Raw genomic sequence first — 15,715 nt, forward strand, 5'->3', positions numbered from 1 at the left:
GAATCAAATAGGTGCAATAAAAAATCATAAAGGTGATGTCAGCACCGATTCCACAGAAATACAAACTGCCATCAGAAAATACTATAAACACCTCTATACAAATAAACTAGAAAATCCAGAAGAATTAGATAAATTCCTGGACACGTACACCCTCCCAAGACTAAACCAGGAAGAAGTTGAATCTCTGAATAGACCAATAACAAGTTCTGATATTAAGGCAATAATTAATAGCCTACCAACCAAGAAAAGTCCAAGACCAGATGGAATCACAGCTGAATTCTACCAGAGTTACAAAGAGGAGCTGGTACCATTCCTTCTGAAACTATTCCGATAGAAAAAGGGAGAATCCTCCCTAACTCATTTTATGAGGCCAGCATCATCCTAATACCAAAGTCTGGCAGAGACACAACCAAAAAAGAGAATTGTAGGCCCATATCCACAATGAATATCTATGTAAAAATCCTCAATAAAATACTGGTAAACTGAATCCAGCAGCACATGAAAAAGCTTATCCACCATGATCAAGTTGGCTTCATCCCTGGGATGGAAGGCTGGTTCAACACATGCAAATCAATACACATAATCCATCACATACACAGAACCTATGACAAAAACCACATGATTATCTCAACAGATGCAGAAAAGGCCGTCAACAAAATTCAACAGCCCTTCATGCTAAAAACTCTCAGTAAGCTAGTTATTGATGGAACCTATCTCAAAATAATAAGAGTTATTTATGACAAACCCACAGCCAATATCATACTGAATGGGTGAAAACTGGAAGCATTCCCTTTGAAAACTGGCATAAGACATGGATGCCCTCTCTCACCACTCCTATTGTGATGGAAGTTCTGGCCAGGGCAATCAGGCAAGAGAAAGAAAGTGTATTGAATTAGGAAAAGAGGAAGTCAAACTGTCTCTCTTTCCAGATGACATGATTGTATATTTAGAAAACCCCATCATCTCAGCCCAAAATCTCCTTAAGCTGATAAGCAACTTCAGCAAAGTCTCGGGATACAAAATCAATGTGCAAAAATCACAAACATTCTTACACACCAAGAACAGACAAACACAGAGCCAAATCATGAGTGAATGCCCATTCACAATTACTACAAAGAGAATAAAATATCTAGGAATCCAACTTACAAGGGATGTGAAGGGCCCCTGCAAGGAGAACTACAAACCACTGCTCAACGAAATAAAAGAGGACACAAACAAATGGAACAACATTCCATGCTCATGGATAGGAAGAATCAATATTGTGAAAATGGCCATACTGCCCAAGGTAGTTGATAGATTCAATGCTATCTTCATCAAGCGACCACTGACTTTCTTTACAGAATTGGAAAAATCTACTTTAAAGTTCATATGTAACCACAAAGGAGTCTGCATAGCCAATACAATCCTAAGCAAAAAGAACAAAGCTGGAGGCATCACGCTACCTGACTTCAAACTATACTACAAGGCTACCGTAATGAAAATAGCATGGTACTGATACCAAAACAGAGAGATAGACCAATGAAACAGAACAGAGGCCTCAGAAATAACACCACACATCTACAGCCATCTGATCTTTGACAAAACCTGAACAAAAACAAGCCATGGGAAAAGGATTCCCTAATTTAATAAAATGGTGCTGGGGGAAACTGGCTAGCCATATGTAGAATGCTTGAAACTGGAATCCCTCCTTACACCTGTATTTACAAAAATTAAACTGAAGATGGATTAAAGACTTAAATGTAAGACCTAAAAGCATAAAAAAACCCTAAGAAGAAAACTAGGCAATTACCCATTTCAGACATAGCGCAAGGCAAAGACTTCATGACTAAAACACCAAAAGCAATGGCAGCAAAAGCCAAAATAGACACCATGGGATCTAATTAAAACTAAACAGCTCTTGCACAGCCAAAAAGACACTATCATCAGAGCAAAACAGGCAAACCTAGAGATTGGGAAACATTTTTTCAATCTATCCAATCTGACAAAGGGCTAATATCCAGACTCTACAAAGAACTTAAAAACACATTTTACAAGAAAAAAATAACAACCCCATCAAAAAGTTGGCAAACAAGGATATGAAACAGACAAAAAAAAACCTTTCTCAAAAGAAATTTATGCAGCCAAACACTTGTGCAAAAAAACAACTCATCATCACTGCGTCATCAGAGAAATGGAATTCCCCAAACCACCAATGATGATACCATCTCATGGCCACTTAGAATGGTGATCATTAAAAGCAGAAAACAAACAGATGCTGGAGGAAGGGATATGGAGAAATAGGAATGGCTTTTAACACTGTTTGTGGGAGTGTAAATTGGTCAAACCCATTGTGGGGAAAGAACAGCTGTGGGCAATTCCTTCCAAGGACCTAGAACTAGGAAATACCCATTTGGACCCCAGCAATCCTATTACTGAGGTATATAACCCAAAAGGATTATAAATTCATGCTACTATAAGACACATAACCACCACCTATGTTTACTGCAGTACTATTCACAGTAGGCAAAGGACTTGGGAACCAACAAAATGGTCCCCCATCCAAATTTGATAGACTGGATTAAGGAAAACTGACAACAATATACACCCATGGAATACTATGGCAGCCATAAAAAAAGGATGAGTTTCATGGTACCTGTTGGGCATGACATGGATGGAAGCTGAAACCATCATTCTCAGCCAAAATATCACAAGGACAGGAAACAACACCACATGGTTCTATTCCATAAAATGTGAGTTTGAACAACGAGGCATACATGTACACAGGGAGGGGAACATCACACACCCCGGTCTGTTGGGTGGTGGTGGGTGCTGGGGGGAGGGATAGATTAGGAGAAATACCTAATGTAAATGACGAGGGGTTTGATGGGTTGCAGCAACCCAACGTGGCACATGTATTACTATGTAACAAAATCTGCACGTTTGCATAATGTACCCTAGAACTTTTTTAAAACCCATTAAAAAATGAATCATGATCCTTTAGACAGGTAGCTAAAGGATCCTTATATCCTTTAAAAGGATTACTATAGTCAAGCAAAGTACCATGGGACTGACTTGAAAATTTTAAAAATAGCTTTAACCATCATATCTATGTTCATTAATCTCATGTCTAGCCCAGTCTAGAACACTTCCTTATATGTGTCTGCTGGAAAGCTACTCTAAGATGCTTCCCTAGCAATTCAAACTCATTCTATCAAAAATGCAACTTACTTATTCACCAATTTCTTTAATATCATCAATGCTTTCCTCTTTCTCAACTAGTTATTTACTAGAGTTGCAAGCTATTTCCTACTTCTTCAAGCCACCCTTTTCCATCTATCCTCATACATTTTATTTATTTATTTATTTATTTATTTATTTATTTATATTTTAAGACAGGGTCTAACTCTGTCGCCAAGACTACAGTGCAGTGGTGCAATCTCGGCTCACTGCAACCTGCACCTCCTGGCTCAAGTGATTCTCGTGCCCCAGCTTCCTCAGTAGCTGAGATTACAGACATGTGCCACCATGCCTGGCTAATTTTTGTATTTTTAGTAGAGCCAGGGGGTCCCACCATGTTAAATAGGGTGGTCTCGAACTCCTGGTCTCAAGTGATCCACCCGCCTCAGCCTCCCAAAGTGCTGGGGTTACAGGTGTGAGCCACAGAGCCCAGCCTTTTTATCATTTTTCAATTAGATTAACTAGTCTTCCAAACTTGAGAATTTTGATTCTGAAATATATTTCCATATTTATAAATGAAAGTGTAAATCTAATCTCATCACTCCTGTTTAACTTTCAATATTCATTGACTATAGAATCAAGTCCAAGGTACTTAATTGAGAGATCATTTATATTGCCTGGCATGGTGACTCATGCATGTAATCCCAGCACTTTGGGAGGCCAAAGTGGGAGGACTGCTTGAGACCAGGACTTTGATACCAGCCCAGGCAACATAGTGAGTCCCCAACTCTATTTTTAAAAAAGACCTTTCATAATCTCTCCAACTTCATTTCCCACCACTTTCCATGTTAAATTTTATACTGTGATACTAAATTGCTTATAGCTCCTTACAGTATCTTACCCCATATTGATTCCTTTATAAGGAATTCTGTTTTCTCTGCACCTCCATCCTCACCTGTTTACCTTGCTAAGTCTTATTCATACTACAGGAGGCATTTTCTCCTTCAGATTTTCCTGACTCTGTCTTCCTCATCCCCTAAACTCCCCTATCCCAAAGCCATTTCTCAGTTTACACAGTGTGATGGTTAATTTTGTTAACTTGGCTGGGCCATGGTGCACAGCTATTTGGTGAAACATTATCCTGGATGCTTCTGTGAAGGTGCTTTTTTGATGAGATTACCATTTAAATCACCAGACTTTGAATAAAACAGATTATACTCCATAATGTGTATCCAACTACAATTCTTTTCTGAGGCTTGCCCGCCTCTTCCCTCAGCTTTTGGACTCACTAAAAGTTCACAATTGCATGAGCCATTTCTTTACAATAAATCACTGTCCCTCTCTCTATGTAGTCTCTATGTGTACACACATATCCTTTTGGTTCTGTTTCTCTGGAGAATCCTGATTAATACATATGGTATTCTCAGCTACTTGTGTGCCTAATTGTTATTCATTATTTTATTTACAGAACTGATCAGTGTGTGACACATTGCGGGAGCCTGATATTTATAGACTTGATAATATTAATAATAGGACATTCTTTTCTTCCCTGTAACAAAAGAGTGGTTCATTTTCTTCTTCTCATCTTCATTCATATTTCTGCAAAAGCCCAGCTTATATGAGATGAGGTCATAGACAATATCTTTGATAATCATTTTGAGAAGAGAAAAAAAGCTATAATTTATCTCTTTCACTTCTTATAGACAGGCAACTGTTAGAATGACAGAAAATGAAGAAATGGGTAAGTTGGTTATGGTGGTGGTGGAGGGGAGTAGGGGAAAACTTACCTGTTGTGGTATGAAACGTTTAGGGAAAGAGCATTAATGAGTTACTTCCGGTACATTCGGAAAAATAATAGGGAGAATTAGTCCTAAAGTTTGAACTCACTGCATAAAACAGAGAGAGAGAGAGAGAGAGAGAGAGAGAGAGAGAGAGAGAGAGAGAATCAGCTTACTAAAAGGAAAGAAAACACGAGGTTTCTCTTTATCCTGGAGACGGTTAGCACCCAGATAACAGGCTTTAAAAAAAGGAGGAAATGAACTTTACCCAATGAAAAATATTATAATTTTCTCTAAATTTATTCTACTAATTCATCACATGGTTTGAATGTTCTCATTGTGGTAGTCACTATCCTGCTTTATTTCTTATTTCCTAGCTAGGAAAATCAATTTTTTCCTTTGTTTTGCACATAATTTGATTTGGCCCTAAGCCTTTGCACAAGCTATATACTTCCCGATTGGAGTATTTACTCTGATAAACTGTACAATCTTTGCTTTTGTTTCATAGATTTTTATGGTACTTTATGTTCATAAATATGATTCAAATCCTGACTGAAGCAAAAAAAAAAAAAAAAAAAAAAAACCACTTCAAAGCTGAACCTGTAACAAACTTCTTGACAGCACTGTCTGCTCATTACAGCATACATAACCAAAATTTTGTGAATATTATAACCTCTGTTGTTCCAAGAAAACATTTTGTTTGTTAGTTTTCACAGCCTCATGCTCTGTCCCCCAGGCTGGATGGAGTGCAGTGGCGCCAGCCATCGTAGCTTATTGCAGTCTCCACCTCTGGGGCTCAGTTGATTCTCTCACCTCAGCCTCCCCAGTAGCTGGGACTACGGGTATGCACCATCATGCCCAGCTAATTTTTTTGATTTTTAGTAAAGTCAAGGTCTCGCTATGTTGTCAAGGCTGGTCTCGAACTCCTGGGCTCAAGTGGTCCTACTGCCTCAGCCTTCCAAAGTGATGGGACTACAGGCGTAAGCCACCGAGCCCAGCCATTTTAGTTTTTTAAACTCTATTTTGTACATTTACTAAAGGATAAGTTCCTTTCATTAACTTCAACCACCAATTTAGGAACCCGTCAGCACCTCATATTAGCCTATTCTCTGGGGTGTATTAAAAATATTATTGCTCATTACTCAGCACCCAGAAGAGTACCTGGCACATAGCATGTGGTCACCAACTATTGGGCGTCTGAAGGAATCATCAGTAACAGGAGTTAAAGTGACATTTATAAAAGCAATTCTTAACTATGGAACAAAAAACCCAAATTTAAATTACTGGTAGTTAATTATACCATTCTTAGTTCACGGAGGTAGGCGAATTGAAAACTTTGGAAGTTTTTAAATTCTGTAAGGTTTAACATTTTTTCTTGGAGGATTCACATATCGTACATAAGAATCCACAATCTCATTCCAGACTTCATGTCAAAAAAAAAAAAAAAAAAAAAAAAAAAAAAAAAAAAAAGGGACGCTCCACAGGTTATAGTGTGAAACGATTCTTTGGCCAGGGATCTAGACAGTACTTTTGTTCACTCAACCGGAGCCCGATTGGTGCCATTTTCACTCGACCTTCGCTTCCAAACCGCCCTCCCACCTCTCATCCCAAACCACAACAAAGAGGAAACCACAATTTCGCACGTCTGGGAAAACTACCCAGGCCAAGTGTCGAGGCCAACAAGACGCCGTTTTTAGTTTCCGCGTTGTTCCCTCTTCTAATCCTATTAAGGTTTTGGTCCAGACAAGGTGTTTGCTCTTTCAGAAGAGAAAGTCGTTTTGTGCTCGGTCGTCTTGGATTCGGACAACCATAAGCGTGCCCGTTAGGTAGCCACCGCAGCGGATTAGTTCGACTACTTTCTCTCCAACTCCTCCCGGAGCCTTCTTACTAAGTCTCTCTTTCGCCTGGAGGACCCCGCCTCGCGGCCGGCAGCGCGGCACTGCGATGCGGTGGAGCGCGGCCTGCGCCTTCCCTGAGGCGCGGCGCCTGACGCGCTTCCCCTGAGGCGCGCCGCCTTGCGCCTTCCCTGAGGCGCGGCGCCCTGCGCCTTCCACCCCCGCCCCCCCCTCATTTCCCCTGGGCGCGCCGCCTGGCCTTTCCCTGAGCGCGCCGCCTGCGCCTCCCCTGAGGCGCAGCCTGCGCCTTCCCCTGAGGCGCGCCGCCGCCCCGTAGGCTCTCGCGCGCCGCCGGCGGCTGGCTGCCTCCCTCCCTCCATCCCTCCCGCGCCGTGCCCCGCCCCTCTCCTCCTCCCGGTCGTTTGTGGGTGAATCTCGAGCCGGGAGGTTCTGAGCCAGTGGCGATTGGCTGACGCGGTGGCTGCGCACTGGGCCTGAGAAACTCTGGTCGGGCGCGAGGTGTCGACTCCCCGGGCTATGCCAGGCGCATCTCAGGTAAACGGTGGGGCAGGGAGGTTTGGGCGACGGAGAATGATAGTGGTGGGCACAGATCAGCCGTGGAGTTTTCGGCCGCAGACTTTTCCTTGGAAAAGGAGAAGGGGCCGCGCGGAGTCTGTACTTAGTGAATGCTGACCCCGCGTGGCCGGGAGTGATGGGGCTCCCTCGAAGGTCAGTGTCGTGGGGTCCTCAGGTGGCAGACAACTCTTTCTGGGTATGATTTTGGTATTGTCTCCAGTTTCCTAATACTGGACCTGAGCAGCTGAGCATTTATTCAAGGGTGTATTTTTTTTGTTTTTGTTTTTTGTTTTTTTTCCCTTAAGTCGCAGTTAGTCAGAACGTTCCAGTCCTCGCTCAACCTCTGATCGACTCTGTGTCCTTGAGAGAGTCACTTACTCGTTTTATATTTCAGTTCTGACACGTGGAAGTGTGGGCGAAGAATGAGGGGCTTCTTTAAGCGCGCTGAACCATGCAGTAAAAAGATACTGTTGGATTTTTTTTTTTTCTTGGTTCACAATATCCCTGGGCCCGGTGCAACGTTTGGGAAGCATTTTAAGCTCGATAGATGGAGGGAACAAGACAGCCGCATTATTAGACAAGGATGGTAGAAAGGAACAACTTTCCACAAGCATACGCGTTTGGAAAAGCTCCTTTGAGCATTTTATGCAGGTTAAATCACAGTGGTAGTAGATGGAAATAAGTCAGAACAAAGGGCCAAACAAAACTACATTTCAAAGAGGTGTTTTTTTGTTCCTAGGTAACTTGAATATGCTATCACAAGTTATTGGCGTTTCAAAGTTTTTCCTTGTGATCTGGTATGGAGTTAATCTAAAATGACAATTACATAATCATTCTATGCAATCGTATGCCAATAAAATTAATTAAAACAAAGTTGACTTTTTAATGTAAGAAATAGGAATCAAGACATGTCATTGATGGGAAGTAATGATGGCAATCAGCAAAATGAATGGGATATGTATACAATTTTCCTTCAAAGGCATAGAGTTTATAGAAATATTTTTATTGCGTTAATATTTAAAGTATAAAGACCTATAGAAAAGTGTATGAATCATAAGTGTACAGCTCAGTGAATTTTCACGAAGTGTACATACCCATGTATCCAGTATCTAGATCAGGAAAGAGCATTAATGTATCCCAGAAGCCCCACTTCGTGGTTCCAAAGGTAATCATTATCTGGACGTCTAACATTATATTTCACCTCTTATTTACTTTATATAAATGGAGTAATATGGTATTTAGTCCTTAGTGTCCGATTTTTGCTCAGTATTTTATTTGTGAGATTTATTCAAGTTATGTAGCAGTTCGTTATTCTCATGGTGTATGTATAGTATTTCTAGTTTTTGGCTATTACCAATCTGCTATAAAGATTTTTAGAAATATTTTGATGAAATTATGTTTACTTTTTTTTTCTTTTTTCTTTTGAGATGGAGTCTCGCTCCGCCACCCAGGCTGGAGTACAGTGGTGCGATCTTGGCTTACTGCAACCCCTGCCTCCCAGGTTCAAGCAATTCTCCTGTCTCAACCTCTTGAGTAGCTGGGACTACAGGTGCCTGCCACCACACCCGGCTAAGTTTTGTATTTTTAGTAAAGACGGGGTTTCACCTTTCTGGTCAGGCTGGTCTCGAATTCCTGGCCTCAGGTGATCCACCTGCCTCAGCCTCACAGAGTGCTGGGATTACAGGTGTGAGCCACTGCGCCTGGCCATGTATACATTTTTATTGTGTATATGCCTACTAGTAAAATTACTGTGTTACAGGATAGGCAGATGTGTGCTTGTGGTATACACTACTGAAAAGTTTTTCATATTGTGTTGATTTACACTTTAGTGGCAGCTTGAGAATTCTGGTTCCTCCAAATGCTTGCAACATTTCATATTGTCTTTTTAATTTTAGCCATTCTAGTAGGAATATAGTGACATAACGTTGGGGTTTTCCCATAATTTCCCTAATGACTGATGGTATTGAGCACATATTCATGTGTTTACTGGCATTTGGAGATCCTCTGTTTCTGTAAGGGACCAAACAAAAAGTGTTGGCAGCCCTTGCTTTGTAGAGTTTCAGTTAACCAAGTAATGTGTGAAGCTCGGACTACCTGTATTTTAGGTTGTACAGGCTGTACAGTCTCTGTTACATATTCTTTTCTGTTTTTTTCCTCTTTTCTTTGTTCCCAACCATTTAAAAATGTAAAAACCATTCTTAGCTCATGGGTTATACAAAAACAGTTGTTAAAAGATAACTTTAGGCACATTAAAATTTTAGGGTTTATATGAGCATTCAGCAATTTCATAAATTGGGTATCACCAGACCACAAGTCGTTCAAGACTCCACCAAGAGGGTGTGAAGGGAAAACTTTTATAAGGTGTTTATGGAAATAGACAAAGAAAATATTTGATTGGTTACAGTGGAATGTCTCTAGTTAGAAGTTGGTTGGTGGTTTCTGATTGATTAAACTCAAGTTTAGTTTTACTGTTTACATTGAGTTGGGTTTTGATTTATTTACATAGGAACCCAAAGTGCTGAAACTGTCTCAACCTAATGATTTCCCAATTAGTTTTTTTTTTTTTTTTTTTTTTCTTTTAACACAATCCACTGGCTGGATTTGGGTTGTGGGCCATAGTGTACTAACCCCTGCTCTATTGAAAAATGTTTGTTCAATCTTTTGCCAATTGGTTGGATGTGAAATCAGTAACTGAGATGGGCTACATTAGAGAAATATATATCCATAATACTATATCTATCTATCTATCTATCTATCTATCTATCTATCTATCTATCTATCTATGTGTGTGTATATATATATATTTTTTGAGATAGGGTGTACCTCTGTCACCCAGGCTGGAGTGCAGTGGGGCGATCTTGGTTTACTGCAGCCTCTGCCTCCTGGGCTGAAGTGATCCTCTCACCTCAGCTTCCCAAGTAGCTGGGATTACAGGCACACACCACCATGCCTGGGCTAATGTTTGTATTTTTTTGTGGAGATGGGGTTTTGCCACGTTGCCCAGGCTGGTCTTAAACTCCTGAGATCAAGTGATCCTACTTCCTTGGCCTCCCTAAATGCTGGGATTACAGGCACGAGCCACCGCACCTGGCCAGTATTATTAAACAGCATGAGTTATAGTGTTTTGGTGTTGAATTTCAGATCTCTAAATATACTTTATTTGGTTTACCAGTTTTACCTTGAGACTAATTAGAGGCCAATTTGATTCTTGTCTGAATTGTTTTTACTTCTCCCACTTTCTACTCACCCTGTAAATCTGAAGAACAAAAGAGAGGTAAGAAGTGAGAAAAGAAAGGAGAGACAATCTTTCTTTGATATTATTTAAAAGGCTAGGAAAGAAAAGTATGAATGTCTAGACAGTTCTGGGTATTTTGAGTAAAAAATATAAAGAAATACATTGTTTCACATGTTCGTGTGAAGAGATCACCAAACCGGCTTTGTGTGAGCAACATGGCTGTTTATATTGTCTGGGTGCAGGCGGGCTGAGCCTGAAAAAGGAGTCAGCAAAGGGTGGTGGATTGTCATTAGTTCTTATAGGTTTTGGGATAGGTGGTAGAGGTAGGAGCAACGTTTTGTGGGCAGAGGGAGGATCTCACAAAGTACATTCTCAAGGGTGGAGAGAATTACAAAGAACCTTCTTAAGGGTGGGGGAGATTACAAAGTACATTGATCAGTTAGGGTTGGGCACAAACAAATTACAATGGTGGAATGTCATCAGTTAAGGCTATTTCACTTCTGTGGATCTTCAGTTGCTTCAGGCCATCTGGTCACAAGGGATATGATGGCTCAGCTTGGGCTCAGAGGCCTGACATATATAATATACTTATAGTAATATTTTGAGGTGAATATTGTCCTTTGAGCTATTCCATCCTGGGATGGCTTTTTTAAACATTTTTATCTAGTGATTGAGTATACTCATGATATAGGAATAGCCATTGACTTGGGCCATGAAGCTCAGCTGTGACATCTCTTCCCAGGATGGAGGTCGTTTCTTCCTTAAATGTCCCTTTGGACTGCCCAGTTCATCTTCTTTTACTCTTGGCCCCGTGCCTTTTACTCAGTATTGCCCAAAATTTTACTTTAATGCCCTTCAGTCCACCATCCTTGTTAACATTTTTAGCTAACACTTTCTAGGTTTTTGTTGTTGTTCTTGTTGTTGCTTTTAGAAACAGGATCTTGCTCTGTCACTCAGGTTGGAGTACAGTGGTGCAATCATAGCTCACTGTAACCTTGACCTGGGTTCAAGCTGTCTTCCCCACTGCAACCTCCCAAGTAGATAGGACTGTAGGTGCTCAACATCACACCTAACTATTTTGTTTTTTGTTTTTGTTGAGACAGAATCTAGCTTTGTTGCCCAGGCTAGTATCCAACCCCTGGCCTCAGGTCCTCCTGCCTTGACCTCCCAAAGTGCCAGGATTACAGGCATTAGCCACTGCACCAGCCCCTTTTTTGTTTTTAAGTAATTTGTAGAAGTGAATTTAGTGCACATTTAAATATATATGCTAATACTAATGAAGGGTGTGAGGGTAATTTCATCAGTGTGATCCTTTCTTTGATATGTATAATTGGTTTTTTTCAGTCTTACTTGATTGTATGCAGATGGATTTAAGATGGGCCTCACCTTCCACTATCAATTCATTGCAGTTAAGTAAGCTTTTCTTATATAGAAATTCTGGATCCAGTACATACTGCATTTCATTGCACACACATGCACACACACACACACATAATGACTAATGTAAATACCTTACTGCTTTATAAGTCCCACACAAAGCAATTGTATTCATATGCAGTGTTTTTCATGGCACTCCTTGAATCAACTTGGAGTCACTGCAAATTATTATGGGTAATAAAGGGCATGTGCCAGTGGAAGGGATTCTCAGACAAGGGAGTCCCCTCCCTCCAACACTTCAGACTTCATAAGGGAGCAAATAGGGAATTAATGTGGCACAAATATTTAATTTGTACCATCAACCTTAGATGATGCTTTCATGTTAATAAGGATGTATTTGTGAGTCGAATTGTAGTCACTAGCTTCCGACAGTACCTTCTCCTCCGGACATTGCCTGCGTTACATTGCCATTGTTGACTTCTGGGACAATTTTCCAGAATTTCATTGCTAACACACCTTCCCTTTTCTGGTTGCAGTTTTTAGATACTTTATTTGGGTTACATTTAATCTTGTTTACCGTGTTTAGCGTGACTGTGTGTTCACAGTGAATGTATTTGTCTATTGCTTATTTGTTGCTTTTATAATTTATTTCCAGCAAATCTTATTACTAGTATGTCCAGCTACCTGGGACTGGGGATGGGCAGATGACTCACTTTCACTTGCAACTTCACATACCATCTAGAGATGGCTTAGGATTGATGAGAGAAAAAGAGATAATGCACAAGATGAATCAATTGTAGCTGTTTTTGTTAGCATTGTATTATTATTCTCTCTATTGAATTTATTAGATTTTGAGACTATCATAAAGAGAAGATAGAACTGGTTTTTTTTTTGAGACGGAGTCTGGCTCTATCACCCAGGCTGGAGTGCAGTGGCCGGATCTCAGCTCACTGCAAGCTCCGCCTCCCGGGTTTACGCCATTCTCCTGCCTCAGCCTCCCGAGTAGCTGGGACTACAGGCACCCGCCACCTCGCCCAGCTAGTTTTTTGTATTTTTTTAGTAGAGACGGGGTCTCACTGTGTTATTAGCCAGGATGGTCTCGATCTCCTGACCTCGTGATCCGCCCGTCTCGGCCTCCCAAAGTGCTGGGATTACAGGCTTGAGCCACCGCGCCCGGCCGATAGAACTGTTTTAGAGCATTAATTACAAAAACAGTTTACTATAGTGGAAAGAGCACAGGACATAAGAGCAAAATAAGTGTGGCTTACTACCTGTTTGTGTTAACTTTTCCTGGGACTCAGCCTTCTTTTGTGAAATAAGGCATTTTGATGAAGTATCTCTAATCTCTGGTAATCTTTTTCAAAAGACACAGAGTTGGGAATGCCAAGAGACCATAGGGGTCATGTAGGCTACCTTCTCAGTTTAGTCACATAGTTACTAGAACTTATTTTTTTCTGATTTTATTCCAGTTGCTTTTCCATTATACTACTTGTGATAGGGAGCCTCCTAAAGTGACCTTGGAGTTCACTCTTATATAGTTCCTTCCTCTTGAGGGTGAACTAGACCTAGAGGCTCACTACTAGAATATGGCAAAAATGGTGTGATGTCACTTCTCAGATTAGATTACAAAATTTATGACTTCCCCTTTTTGCTGGCACTCTGTTGCTCACTTACCTTGAGGAAGTCAGCTGTCATGTGAGCTGACCTGTGAAAAGGCCCACCTGTCACGGAACTGAAGGGGACCTCCAGCCAGTAAGGAACTGAGTTTCTCAGTCTAAAAACCCTCCGGCATTTATTTAATTATTTGAGATGGAGTCTCACTCTGTTGCCCAGGCTGGAAAGCAGTGGTGTGATCTTGGCTCACTGCAACCTCCACCCCCAGGTTCAAGCAATTCTCCTGCCTCAGCCTCCTGAGTAGCTGGGACTACAGGCTCGTGCCACCACGCCCAGCTAATTTTTTATATTTTTAGTAGCGATGGGGTTTCACCACGTTAGCCAGGATGGTCTTGATCTCCTGACCTCATGGTCCACCCACCTTGGCCTCTCAAAGTGCTTGGATTACAGACTTGAGCCACCGCGCCCAGCCCGCTCAGGGATATTAATCCTGCCAACGACCACCGAGAGAGTTTAGAAGCAGATCCTCTCCTTGTTGAACGTTGAGATGACTGTACCCCTGGCTGACACTTTGATTCCAGTCTTGTGAGAGACCCTGGGCTGGAGGACTTAGCTTAGCAACCCTCAATTTCTGATTTTTAGCAACTGTGAGATTACAAATGTGTATTGTTTTAAGCTCTTGAATTTGGGTTTAATGTGTTAGGTAGTGATATGATTTGGCTGTGTCCCCATGCAAATCTCATCTTGAATTGTAGCACCCATAATTCCCTGATGTTGTGGGAGGGGTCCAGTGGGAGATAATTGAATCACACAGGGGTGGTTTCTCTCATACTGTTCTCATGGTGGTAAGTCCACGAGATGTGATGGTTTTATAAGAGGAAACCTCTTTTGCTTTGCTTTCATTCTCTTTTGCTGCCACCATGTGAGACGTGCTGTTCACCTTTCATGATGATTATGAGGCCTCCCAAGCCACGTGGAACTGTGAATGCATTAAACCTCTTTCTTTTGTAAATTGCCCAGTCTCAAGTATGTGTTTATTAGCAGTGTGAAAACAGACTGACACAGTAAACAGACTAACACAGTAAATGGACTAATATAGTAGAGTGGGATGCTGCTGAAGAGATACCCGAAAATGTGGAAGTGACTTTGAAACTGGGTAACAAGCAGAGGCTGGAATAGTTGGGAGGGCTCAGAAGAAGACAGGAAAATGTGGGAAAGTTTGGAACTTCCTGGAGGCTTATTGAATGGCTTTGCCCAAAATGCTGATAGTGATATGGACAATAAAGTCCGGGCTGAGGTGGTCTCAGATAGAAATGAGGAACTTGTTGAGAACTGTAGCAAAAGCAAAGAGACTGGCGGCATTTTGCTCCTGCCCCAGAGATTTGTAGAACTTTGAACTTGAGAGAGATGATTTAGGATATCTGATGGAAGAATTTTTTTTTTTTTTTTTTGAGATAGAGTTTTGCTCTTATTGTCCCTGTTGGGGTGCAGTGGCACAATCTCTGCCTCTGGGTTCAAGTGATTCTCCTGCCTTGGCCTCCTGAGTAGCTGGGATTATAGGCACGCACCACCATGCCCAGCTAATTTTTTGTATTTTTAGTAGAGACGGAGTTTCATCATGTTGGCCAGGCTGGTCTCAAACTCCTGACCTCAGGTGATCCACCTGCCTCGGCCTCCCAAAGTGCAAGGATTACAGGCATAAGCCACCACACCCAGCCAGTGGAAGAAATTTTTAAGCAACAAAGCTTTCAAGAGGTGACATGGCTGCTCTTAAAGCACGTTCAGTTTTTTATTTTTTAATTTTTTTATTATACTTTAAGTTCTAGGGTACATGTGCACAAAGTGCAGGTTTGATACATAGGTGTACATGTGCCATGTTGGTTTGCTGCATCCATCAACTCATCATTTACATTAGGTATTTCTCCTAATGCTATCCCTCCCCCAGCTCCCCACCCCCCAACAGGCCCTGGTGTGTGATGTTCCCTGCCCTGTGTCCAAGTGATCTCATTGTTCAATTCCCACCTATGAGTGGGAACTTGCAGTGTTTGGATTTTTGTCCTTGTGATAGTTTGCTGAGAATGATGGTTTCCAGCTTCATCCCATGTCCGTGCAAAGGACATGAACTCACCCTTTTTTTTTTTTAG

General features: G+C 41.4%; 1 protein-coding gene across 5 annotated transcripts in view; it reads left to right on the top strand.

Annotated features, from left to right (window-relative positions):
- Positions 1 to 7,133: 7,133 nt before the first annotated feature.
- Positions 7,134 to 15,715, top strand: part of MIPOL1 (mirror-image polydactyly 1) — a 311,836-nt gene continuing 303,254 nt past the window's right edge. For 2 of the 5 annotated variants that reach the window (XM_017858980.1, XM_017858987.1), the window contains exon 1: positions 7,135 to 7,324. The gene's annotated coding sequence lies outside the window, so the exon portion shown is untranslated. The other 3 variants (XM_017858994.1, XM_017859009.1, XM_017859000.1) reach the window with 3 other exon arrangements.

The sequence above is a fragment of the Rhinopithecus bieti genome, unplaced genomic scaffold (assembly GCF_001698545.2).
Source record: "Rhinopithecus bieti isolate Rb0 unplaced genomic scaffold, ASM169854v2 scaffold_2435, whole genome shotgun sequence".
In the NCBI taxonomy this organism is placed as follows: Eukaryota; Metazoa; Chordata; class Mammalia; order Primates; family Cercopithecidae; genus Rhinopithecus; species Rhinopithecus bieti.